Source organism: Macaca mulatta, chromosome 7 (assembly GCF_049350105.2).
Source record: "Macaca mulatta isolate MMU2019108-1 chromosome 7, T2T-MMU8v2.0, whole genome shotgun sequence".
Lineage (NCBI taxonomy): Eukaryota > Metazoa > Chordata > Mammalia > Primates > Cercopithecidae > Macaca > Macaca mulatta.
The window spans coordinates 90631568-90643728 of NC_133412.1; the positions used below are offsets into that span (position 1 = coordinate 90631568).

The 12161-nt window shown below is 46.9% G+C and overlaps 1 protein-coding gene across 4 annotated transcripts in view; it reads right to left on the minus strand.

The window, feature by feature from the left end:
• The window catches only part of ADAMTS17 (ADAM metallopeptidase with thrombospondin type 1 motif 17), a 362991-nt gene that overhangs the window by 265516 nt on the left and 85314 nt on the right, over positions 1-12161 (minus strand). The window lies entirely within an intron of this gene.

Here is a 12161-nt window from a genome sequence, read left to right on the forward strand (position 1 = left end):
GGGAGGGTTAAGGTTCTTCAAATTAATGAACTCACAAAGACCACAGGAGCCTGGTGGACTGCCTGAAATATGCAAGCTACAAACAAACATTCTCCCTCAAATTGCAGTCCTGACTCCAGAGGGTCACTTGCATCCTGCCCTTGTGGTTAATTCCAAGCACCGCAATGGCTTCGGCATGACTGACCTTGCTCTTTACACCATGAGTCCAGCGGCTGAGCAGTCACTGGGAAAATGAACTCTTGGCTCAACTCTAAAGCGGTGATTTTAATGCCAGATGCAAATGAGGACTGTCCGTTGTCCAAAAATATCAGTGGTAACTTCAGTAAGTCTCAGTGCCCGCATGGTCCAATCTGGCCCTGGAGTCTAAGCCAAAGAAGCATAGCCTAGCAACCAAAAAAGAAACTTGCAAAGGCACCCTAATCTCTACTTGCACGTCCTTAAGAACATTTAAAAGGGCTCTAGTGACACTTCTTAAAATGCCCCCTCCTCTCTCCATCCTCTCCCACTTACTTCAGCCTCTCCCATCCTGGGTGGTACCTCTCCTCCCAGTCCTGCACACACCACCCTCAAATCCTGCACTATTTGTGTCTCATCACTCCAGGGGAGAAAGCAGGAGGAGCCCCTTTGCTGGGAATTGTCCTTCTCCTATCCTGATCATTTTTCCTGGACAAAATCTCAAAGAAGTGCTAGCAAATAAAATTCACAACACTACTCCCTCTGTCATCTTACTTCTTTAAAAAAATTATGGAAAGTATACATAACATAAATGTACCATCTTACCTATTTTTAAGTGTACAGCTCTGTGGCATTAAGTACATTCACATTGTTGTGCAACCATCACCACTGTCCATCTACAGAACTTTTCATCTTCCTCAACTAAAAACACTCTGCCCATTAAACACAAATTCCCCATTACCCCATTCCTCAGCTCCTGGCAACTGCCATCCTACTTTCTGTCTCCATGAAGCTGACTACTTTAGGTGCCTCAAGTGAGTGGCATCGTTCAGTATTCATCCTTTTGTGACTGGCTTATTTCATTCAGCATAATGTCCTCAAGGTTCACCCATGTTATAGCATGTGCCAGTATTTCCTTCCCTTTGAAAGCTGAGTAATATTCCATTGTGTAGATATACCACATTTTTGTTTACCCACTCACCCCTCTATCAACACCTGGGATGTTTCTACATCCTGGCTATTATAAATAGTGCTGCTATGAACATGGATATACAAATATCTGAGTCCCTGCTTTCAATTATTTTGGGTGTGTATCAATAAGTAGAGTTCCTGAATCATATTTTTTAATTGTTTGAGAAACTACCATACTGTTTTCCATAGCAGATGCACCATTTTGCATCCTTACCAGCAGTGCACAAGGGTTCCCATCTCTCTACATTCTCGCCAACATTTGTTATTTCTAGTTTTGAAAGTGGTCATCCTGGCTGGGTACCGTGGCTCACGCCAGTAATCCCAGTACTTTGGGAGGCCAAGGAGGGTGGATCACCTGAGGTCAGGAGTTCCAGACCAGCATGGCCAACATGGTGAAACCCTATCTCTACTAAAAATACAAAAAATTAGCCAGGCATAATGGCAAACGCCTGTAATCCCAGCTACTTGGGAGGCTGAGGCAGGAGAACTGCTTGAACCCGGGAGGCAGAGGTTGTAGTAAGCTGAGAACACACCATTGCACTCTAGCCTGGGTGACAGAGCAAGACTCCATCTAAAAAAAAAAGAAAGAAAGAAAAGAAATGAAACGAAACGGAAGTGGTCATCCTAATGAGTGTGATTAGTCATCCCCTTTAACCCTCACAATGACCCTAGATACTATTATCCCCATTTTCCAGATGAGAAAACAGAGCAGGGGATATTAGGTAAGCGTATTAGTCTATTCTCACGCTGCTAATAAAGACATACCAGAGTCTGGGTATAAAGGAAAAGAGGTTTAATGGACTCACAGTTCCACATTGCTGGGGAGGCCTCACAATCATGGCATGAGGCAAAGAGGAGTAAAGTCATCTCTTACATGGTGGCAGGCCAGAGAGAGCTTCTGCAGGGGAACTCCTCTTTATAAAACCATTAGATCTCATGAGACTTATTCACTATTACCAGAACAGCACACGAAAGAACTGCCCCCATAATTCAATTACCTCCCACCAGGTCCCTCCCATGACACGTGGGAATTATTGGAGCTAGTTGAGATTTGGGTGGGGACAGGCCAAACCATATCAGTAAGTCACTCAAGGACAGTGGTGGACAAGCAAGATTTGAATGCAGGTTTAACTGCAGAGCCAATCTCGTCCACCACTGTCCTTGAGTGACTTACTGATACGATTTGGCTGTATCCCCACCCAAATCTCATCTAGCTCCAATAATGCCCACGTGTCATGGGAGGGACCTGGTGGGAGGTAATTGAATTATGGGGGCAGTTCTTTCGTGTGCTGTTCTGGTGATAGTAAATCTCAAGAGATCTGATGGTTTTATAAAGACGAGTCATGCTTGTCCCTGCTTCTCATGGGTGGCATCTGGTGATGGACTCAGCCTTCATCATGGAGATGAAGGGCCCCTGCAGGTGGTAAACAGGACCTTGAGGGCCACTGTACAGGAGACTGTGGTGGGAGCCCTTCCCTGGTTCTCAGCCTGCGATTTCCTTGGCTTGTTCCAACCAGAGCAGGGGCCTTGTTCCAGCGGCACTGGCTGCAGATGGTACCTGTTCTCCTTGCCTCTCCTGCAGATGGTACCTGTTCTCCTTGCCTCTCCTGCAGATGGTACCTGTTCTCCTTGCCTCTCCTGCACCTCTGAGTGCAGGCTGTTTATGAACAGGCAGCACACAGGCTCTAAGAGCTTTTAAGGACTCACAGTTACAGAGGAGGCATCAAATCAAGGCCTAGTTTCCATTTACGATTCTATTCCCCCTCCTGTTTTCAGGGAGGGTTTTGTTGGTTTCTAACAAACCTAATAAAGGGTCAGGCTGACTCAGAATTGCACGACTGGACTAAGAGCCCCACCGTAAGGCAATGAGGCATGGCACTGCATTCCAAGCTCGTCATGAGGCGCTCCTTGGCCATGAGGAACAGAAACACCGAGAGAACAAGAGAAACTCCTTCTGCTGTTGTCATATTGAAGCTGTGAAAGAATGACAGGGCAGTGGGCTTTGGACTGACACCAATATCACCAATATCTTGTGCAGGTTTGCACCTGCCAACCTGGAAGGGAGGTCTGTTTCGGAATCCCCTTGCAGGCAGGGGCCTGGGAAGGTACTCACCAGCCACCTCAAGGAAGGACACTCTTACAGGACACTTACTTTCCCAGCCAGAACGATGAAGGGGACTCTGGGCCTGCATTTGAAAGGTCATGGCTGGAAACCCTGCAAGGGGAGCTGCTTTGCTTGCTCAGCCCTCTTGCTTTCCAGCCCAAAAGGCAATCAGGCACAGCCCTGCGTTTTGTTGGTCTCTGCCTAGTTCCAAAGTAAATGTTGGTTCTACATCTCCAAAGGGCTGGTAGAAGCCCATCCCATGCAAAAACATACCTACATATTTTCACCATTTTCTAATGTATTTCAGCCATTATGTAACCTTAGACACAACCCTGGCAGGAAGAACAAGAAAAGTTGAACTTGGTCCCCTGGGGCAACTGGTTTCAGTATGGACTTCCAGCCAAGTCTCAAACACAAACCTCCCGCAGTGGGATCTTATTTTGTTGTTCCCAGGGCAGACAGATCTTCTCGGGAGGATCTAACAAGCACTGGTAGAGAACTTACAGATTTTGCAGGTATAGATGGAGCCTCGCCAGGCCTTAAGGTATGGGAAGTGCACACACTGCACACTTCCATGTGTGTGCATGCCCCCCAGGCATGCATGAGCGTAAAGGTACATGTATACGTGTGTACATATGTGTCTGGTATTTGTGTGTAGGTACAGACACATGCATCTTACGTGTTTATTCACCCCAGTCACTATCTTTAAGCGGTGCACAGAGCAACCACACAGAGGTCAAGGCAGGAACGTTCTCAGGATCACCGGTCCTTGTCCTCTTCTGTTCTCTTAGGCATAACATCTCCTACACACAGTCTTTTGCAGATCCTCTCCAACAATCAGACACAACCTAATTGGCATTCTGCAGGAAATACTCTACTGACACTTAAAGCTAAACCTGTGAGAAGGGGAACTAGTTTCTTAAAGCCCACACTTTTTTGTTTTCCAGGCAACTCAATCAGCCAAGGAATCCAAGCTGAATTTGTGGGACACAAAGCCCTAAAATGAATAGCATGCGACTTTCCTAAGTCTTTTAAGCAGATGGTCTATTTTTTAATAGTATGATGAAAGTGAACCTTGCCAAAAATTTCTGCACTCTTGATGACTAGATGTAAGCATATTTGATTCCCAAAATTGAAACCTTTCATAAAACCTCTCAAAAAGCAAATAATATGGTCAAAAGCATAATTATAAATACCAAGGTAGCCTCTGACAAACAGATGAATTTGCTAAAGACCGCAAGTTGTCTAATTTGGGACAACAAACATGTAATTAAGCCTTCCCCTTTGTAACCTTCTCAGAGTAGACACCAAAGACATAGCGCGGATAAGCCCAGAATAGGACCCAAAAGTGAGATGGGTCCTAGATAAGGAGAAAGCCACTTCAGAACTTACTCATTTGAAGGAGTCATTTGCCCTCAGAAGCAATGCCTGGAGACTACACTTCTTTTTTTTTTTTTTTTAATTATATTTTATCCATTCTATAGCCATATTTCATCATAGCTTTAATTTTACATTTTGCTATAGGCTAGTGATATTAATTTTTCAGAAGCTTATTTGCCATCCATGTATCTGTAAAGTATCTGCTCAAGTGGTTTGCCTTTTTATTTATTTATTTATTTAATTAATTAATTTATTTATTTATTTTGAGACAGTGTCTCTCTCTCTCTCTCTCTCTCTCTCTCTCTCTCTGTTGCCCAGGCTGGAGTGCAGTGGCACGATCTCGGCTCACTGCAACCTCCACTTCCCGGGTTCAAGTGATTCTCCTGTCTCAGCCTCCCGAGTAGCTTGGATTACAGGCATCCACCACCACGCCCAGCTAATTTTTTGTTTTTTGTAGAGACAGGGTTTTGCCATGTTGGCCGGGCTGGTCTTGAACTCCTGACCTCAAGTGATGCACCCACTTCGGCCTCCCAAGGTGCTGGGATTACAGGCATGAGCCACGACACTTGGCCTGGAGACTCTACTTCTAACACAGAATCTTAAAGCACAATTGAAATTTGCCTTCTGTCAGCTTACGACGAATAACAATACAGTGGAACAAGCAAATAGGAGAGCCCCAAGAAGCAAAGAAACCCAAGAGGTAGTCTAGCCAGTAAAACTTTATTTGTATCTCAAACATGACTTGCCAGCCTCACCCAGCAAAACTTTCAACACCTCTTTGAAAATTGAAAACCACCCTCACAGAATGAAGACGTAACACCACCACAATAACAAAGAAAATGTTGGCTCACTTGTGACGGAAATTCCCCAGAGGGTTCTACGCACCAACCAGCAAGGATGCCAGGGCTAAGTGAAGGGTTACAGGGTGACTGATGCAGAAGGGAGGAAGTACAGTCACATGGGTCCATTTTCATATGTTTGTTTTCACGCACAAAAAGAGGCATTTCTTTCTTACCTAACTGATAACATCACAGGGTTCACAGCTTCTCTTCCTCTTTGACACATTCAGTTAATAAAAACTCAACAGGTCCAGCACACAACACCATCCATTACCCACACCCACTCCCCCTCACCTCTTGCCAGTTCCCCAGCTCCTCTTGGTTTTGTGGCCTCTTGGTGGGCTGGCCTGACACAGATTTCCAAAACCGATGCTTTGTTCCCAAACACCACTGTCCTGGCCAGCAATATCCCCCACCCTCACTTCCTCCACCCACACGTTCTTCCTCACACTAGAAGGGCAGTGGGCACATCTACCAAGCTCCCCTCAGGCCACCCAAACCTATCAGAGACTGTGGTACCAGTGCCAAGGGTGACTCGAGGAGGGGGTCCTTCCCCCCAAGTTCAGGGAAAGCCATGGGTCTCTCAAGCCACGGCCGCTGGGCCCCAGCGCACAGACCAGACTCCAAGCTCCCCTACAGCATCAACCCGGCCTTCAGCCTGCAACGGAGGAACATCTCCACTTCCTCCTGTAGGATCACCCCTCCCCTTCACTGGACGAGGAAAAGGGAGGCCGTTTCATTAATTAAAAAATATTAGGAGACCAAGCAAGGGGAAAAAAGAAGACTAGCTTGATTTACACTGGCACAAAACCCACCATAGCTCAATTTGGAGGCACAGGTAGGAGAAAACCAAAGCTCCACATCCACTGAGCATCACTCAGATGCCCGCCTGCCCAGCCAGGCTTGGAGAGAAGCGGCTGCTGTCTTCAGCCACTGCCAGAGAGAGGCCCAGAGGGCATGCATCTGGAAGAGAAACACAAAGGGCAGGCACGACCTCCTGAGGTCTCACCTCCGCCACGTCCCTGTCTTGTCACCTCTCTCTTCTCACCCAGGACAGCACCTATGTCACAACAGCGGCTGGAAAGCAGACAGCTCCAGATGAAGAATTCAACAGAGGAAAGGAGCACACCCCACAAAGAGAAGGTCTGACATGCGCAGAGTGGGGGCCACTCAGTGAGGGGATGGTGGCTTGTTCCAGATCCTCCTGCCTTACAGTGACTTCCTCCAAGGTGGAGATCAGCAGAATTCCAAAGGGGTCATCCTTGCTCTCCTTCCCATTCCAACGAAGCCTAAGAAGCCCATGTCAGTGCCAGGAGGGAGGGAAGGAGGAAGGGTCCTTCTGGTGTGACCCTTTTTTTTTTTTTTTTTTTTTGAGACAGAGTCTCACTCTGTTGCTCAGGCTGGAGTGCAGTGGTGTGATCCCGGCTCACTGCAACCTCCACCTCCCAGGTTCTAGTGATTCTCCTGTCACAGCCTCCTGAGCAGCTGGCATTACAGGTGCCCGCCACCATGCCTAACTAAATTTTGTATTTTTAGTAGAGATGGAGTTTCACCATGTTATTCAGGCTGGTCTCAAACTCTTGACCTCAGGTGATCTGCTCACCTTGGTCTCCCAAAGTGCTGGGATTACAGGCATAAGCCACCACCCCTGGACCCGGTGTGACTTTTTAAAAGCATGCCCATTCATCTGCTCACTCAAGTCCACCCAGTACAGAGGAGTGTGATGAGGCCTCTGCACTGCAGGGCTCAGGAGAATCAGGGCTTTGGAAACGCCAGCTTTGCCTACATCACTAGCACCCCTGTGAAGCCTAGAGATACTAAACCTTGTGTTTCATCTTCACCAAAAGATATGAAGGGTCCAGTGGACACTGGTCATCTTGGGCTATCTGGCATCCATTCTCCCGCCTGGCTAAAGCACAGTGATCCCCTTCGGGAACCTTTACCTTCAACATGCATTCTTCATGGGAGGTGCTGTTGCCTCCCCTATGGAAGCCCAAAGGCCAGAATCTCCCTCACTCCAGTACACGTGGGGTGGGGAGGGGCAGACCACAGGACCCTGGGCTGTTTTGGGGAGATGGAGGTCACTCCCCAGCCGTGGTGGCACATGGACCAGACAGGCCTTGCCACTAACTTCTATGTGATGTCAGTGGCCTCCCCACTTCCGGAGCTCCCCCAGGTGCTGCCTGTGTTCCAAGCCAGTCTCCCAGCCTGGTGGCAGCCCCCTTCTGATAGGTGCCCTTGGCTCATTCCTCACAATCAGGAATGCAGACTGGGCAATGGAGACAAATGGGCTGATGCAGAGAAGAGTATTTTTCATGGAAGCCCCAAACCCTCACCGCGCCTCAGAGTTTATTGCAGTGCTTCATTCAAACTGAGCTCTGAAATCTATTTTAAACTATTTTAAAAACACTCATTAAAACACTTAACAAGAACAGGTTACCCTTGGGGGACTCCTGACGGTGGGGTTAGGCCATCAGGAACCTTCTGGAGGGCTGATGACATTCTTCACCTCAATCTGTGTTGTGGTTTCAAGAGTAGAGGCATAGGACTGCACAACTAGGTGGATGTACTGGATGCCACTGATTGTACACTTAAAAATGCTTTCTGGTGGCAAATGTTATGTATATTTTACTGCAGTATAAAAAAGCACGATTTAAAACAGAATTCAAGATATTGCTTTAAAATGATTTCAAGAAATACCAGATTAAGCCAAAAAAGAAGAGTATAGGCATAAATTAAAAATTCATCAAGTTTTGCCCTCTTTACATATATGTGAGCTGCACCCTAATTAAAACAACAAAAAAACGCTGTTATATACTAAATTACACTACGCTGGCAACCCAAAGCTTTCCTAGTTATCTCGAGGTACCAGACAGCTCCTTTTCTACAGAACTCAAGACACAGCATCTCAAGCTCGAGCTGGATCCCGAAGTTTCAAGGCAGCTGTTGAAAATCTCTTAGCGTTGGCAAGCATGCATCTATGTGACTCAGATGATTTTTCCATTCTGTGCAATCAAAACAAAATATGAAAAATCAACTGGATATTGGGATGAGAAAATCATAGACATGGAATACAGATAAACGGGTGCCAGCAGTTAGGGAAGCAGAGGGTGGCAGGGGGTGGCTCTCAAGAGGCAGTCCGAGGGGGCATCTCAGCAGCCATGGAACCTTCTGTTCCTGATTGTCATGGTGGATGGACAAAGCTGCCCATGTAATAAGACGTCACAGAACTTTATACGAAAGCATACCAAAAGATGAGTGCATGCAGAAACCAGTAAAACCTGATTAAGAGCTGTAGTCTAGATCACTCTATCAGGTCCATCTATTTCCTGGTTCTGAGAGTGCACTGCAGTTACGTCAGATGTTGCCACTGGACAAAGCTGGGTGATAGGTACAATAGACCTCTCTGTACTCTTTTGGCAATTATCGTGACTGTATAATTATTCAAAATAAAAACATTTTAAAGTCCACAAATAAATTGGATGCTGAGATCAATATACGACTGCCATAACCCCAGTTTTTATATTTTTCTGTTCATCAAATTATCCCATTGTTCTGACTGGTTTAATCATCTGTACAAGCAAAATATGACACATTAAAATAAATGTATACTAATAAAACACCATATAAGTTTAATTTTTTTAAAAAAGAAAAAAGGCACCTCCTCCTTTGGAGAAGCTGAAAATCACTGACGTATTAGAAAGAACACGCAGTGGGGATCAGGAAATGGACTGGTTCTGCCCTCAGCTAACCAGCTGTCACATGAAGAACAATGACTCCACCCGGTCCTGACCATTAAAGGACTTTCTTGTTAAGGAAGTGAGACGTATGCACCTGGGAGGGGATACGAGGACATAAGATGCTCCCTAGTAACATGTGGCAAAGTATCAAATGAATAGTGCTATGGATTGACTTGTGTCCCCACAAAATTCTTATGTAGAAACCGTAACTCCCAATGTGACTATAGGTAGACAGAGGACCTTTACAAAGCCAATTAAGGCTGGCCGGGCACGGTGGCTCACGCCTGTAATCCCAGCACTCTGGGAGGCCGAGGCGGATGGATCATGAGATCAGGAGATCGACACCATCCTGGCAAACACAGTGAAACCCCGTCTCTACTAAAATTACAAAAAAATTAGTTGGGCATGGTGGCAGGCACCTGTAGTCCCACCTACTCGGGAGGCTGAGGCAGGAGAATTGCTTGAACCCAGGAGGCAGAGGTTGCAGTGAGCCAAGATCGTGCCACTGCACTACAGCCTGGACAACAGAGCAAGACTATCTCAACAACAACAACAAAAGCTAATTAAGGTTATATGAGGTCACAGAGGTGGGGCTCTAGGCCAGTATGACTGGTGTCCTTGCAAGGAGGAGAGACAACAGGCAGGTGCACACACAGAGGAAAGGCCACAAGAGGACACAGGAGAAGGCAGCTAGCTACAGCCAAGGGGAGAGGCCTCAGGAGAGGCCAAATCTGCCGACACCTGGATCTAGGACTTCCAGCCTCCAGATCTGTGAGACAACACATTTCTGTTGTTGAAGCCACTCAGTTTGTGTGGCATTTTGTTATGGCAGCCCAAGCAAACCAATAAAAAGTAGTATGGTGATGTGGCTTAGGAAAGGAGAAGATGCTTGATTTGAAGCAGCTGCCTGCTCTTCACCAGGGGCCTGAACACAGGATATAATCACAATTAATGGCATATTCCTATCAAAAGAGAAAACTTTTATATATTCAAAAGAAACTGAAAGCTAGTTGTAAATCCTATGGAAGAAAACCACACCATTGGATATATGGTTTTAACGAACACTGGAATTGGAATCCCTTCACCTGTATGCATGCATTCATTCATTCATTCAGTTCTTCTTCATTTAATCAACCAACCAACAGGAGTGACCAAGCCTCTCAATCCAGTGCCAGGTGCTGAAGGACACACAGCCTGGAGGCCAGAGCTGGGCTCTGTGTTGCTCAGGGGCTTCCAGGGGAGAAGTACAGGCAAGGGCTACACGATTGAGAGATTGTGTCTCCATGGGGCAAGCCAGGAAGCAGGAGGAGCACGGAGCAGAGGCGCCCTGGACAGGGGTACTGTGGCCATGCCTGACCCATGAACCCCGGGAAAGAGCAGCCACTCCTAGAAACAGCACATGCCTGGCAGCCCTGTTGACAGACAGAGGTCAGTCCGCATAAGCCTCCATGGCCCCAACCTGACCTGGGCCTGTGTCAGCCAGCCCTCCAGGGAAGCATACTTCACATGGCCTTTGGCTAGCAATTCCCTCATGGAGACAGCCCCCAAATAACAAAGCAGGAGGAGTTGGCTGGTTGCTTCTTGACACCTTGCTCTCAGATCTGTTTAGAGGACCGATTAAGTGTAATATATTAAAAATCATTTTGTAAACTCTGAAATGTGACATGAATGGTAGCTATCATTAGATTTTGAAGGGTCTTGTGAGTCACCTAATCCAAAATGATCACTTGATGGATTAAGAAACCGGAGTGGAGACACACCCAAAGCCACCCAGCTGGCACGTGGCAGAGCCAGAACAAAGGCTTGGGATTACTCACTGCCGAGGCTCCACAAGAAGCTCTGGTTTTCAACATGTGAATTTCATAACATTATATATTTTTCACACCTATACTGTTTTCTTCGATTTTACAATTCTAAACATACATGATTCACAATTTTGATTCTGGCAATGCAATACTATATTTCGACCTCCTGACGAACAAAGGTTTGTGTTATGGCAGGCAAAACTGGAAACACCCTGGGCATTGTGCCTGTATTAACCAAACACTGTGTTCCTACACTCAAGAATGGTTTCCATTTGAAATCCATGAGAAGTCAAGAGCAAACCAGACATAACTGAGGACAGGAGACAAAGGAAAATGGCAGGTGAAGGGGAAGGTGAGGGAGGGAAAGTTAGAGTCGGAGGGGAAGGTAGAGGGGGAGGGGAAGGTAGAGGGGGAGGGGAAGGTAGAGGGGGAGGGGAGGGTAGAGGGGGAGGAGAAGGTAAAGGGGGAGGGGAGGGGAAGGTAGAGGGGGAGGGGAAGGTAGAGGGGGAGGGGAAGGTAGAGGGGGAGGGGAAGGTAGAGGGGGAGGGGAGGGTAGAGGGGGAGGAGAAGGTAAAGGGGGAGGGGAGGGGAAGGGGAAAGTAGAGGGGGAGGGGAAGGTGGGGGGAGGGGAAGGTGAGAGAGGGAAAGGGAGAGGAGGAAGGGAAGGGGAAGAAGGAAAGGAGGTTTTCTCAGCACTGTATGCCATTTTCAGTGCTGTCTTTAGTCACTAAAAAGCGAGGAGCCTGGCACCAAGGTAAAGGGTAAAGCTCAATAAAGGTCATTTGCATGCATGAGAACAAACTGCTAAGCTTCCATCTCATGACCACAGCTGTGTAACTTGGTAGGCTGCCTCTCCTGCCTGGGTGACCAAAATGCTCAGAGCCAAATGCAACCCCAACTGCAGACCCCTTCGAACAGCCTGGTGGCTCTTCCCCTTGGTGTCACTCTTCATAGCCTCTTCATCTAATGCCTTCTGCCATAAATAACTTAAAAACATTTCAGGAAAATAGCAAAAGGAAAGTCAAAGACCAGCTTACAAGAAGGAAGGCAACAGAATGTGCAGTGCTTGTTTGAGGACAGCTCCTCCACTGTGATCAAGAAGTCTCCAGATTCTCCCAGGGTGTATCAGCCCCTTAGATTATTATTT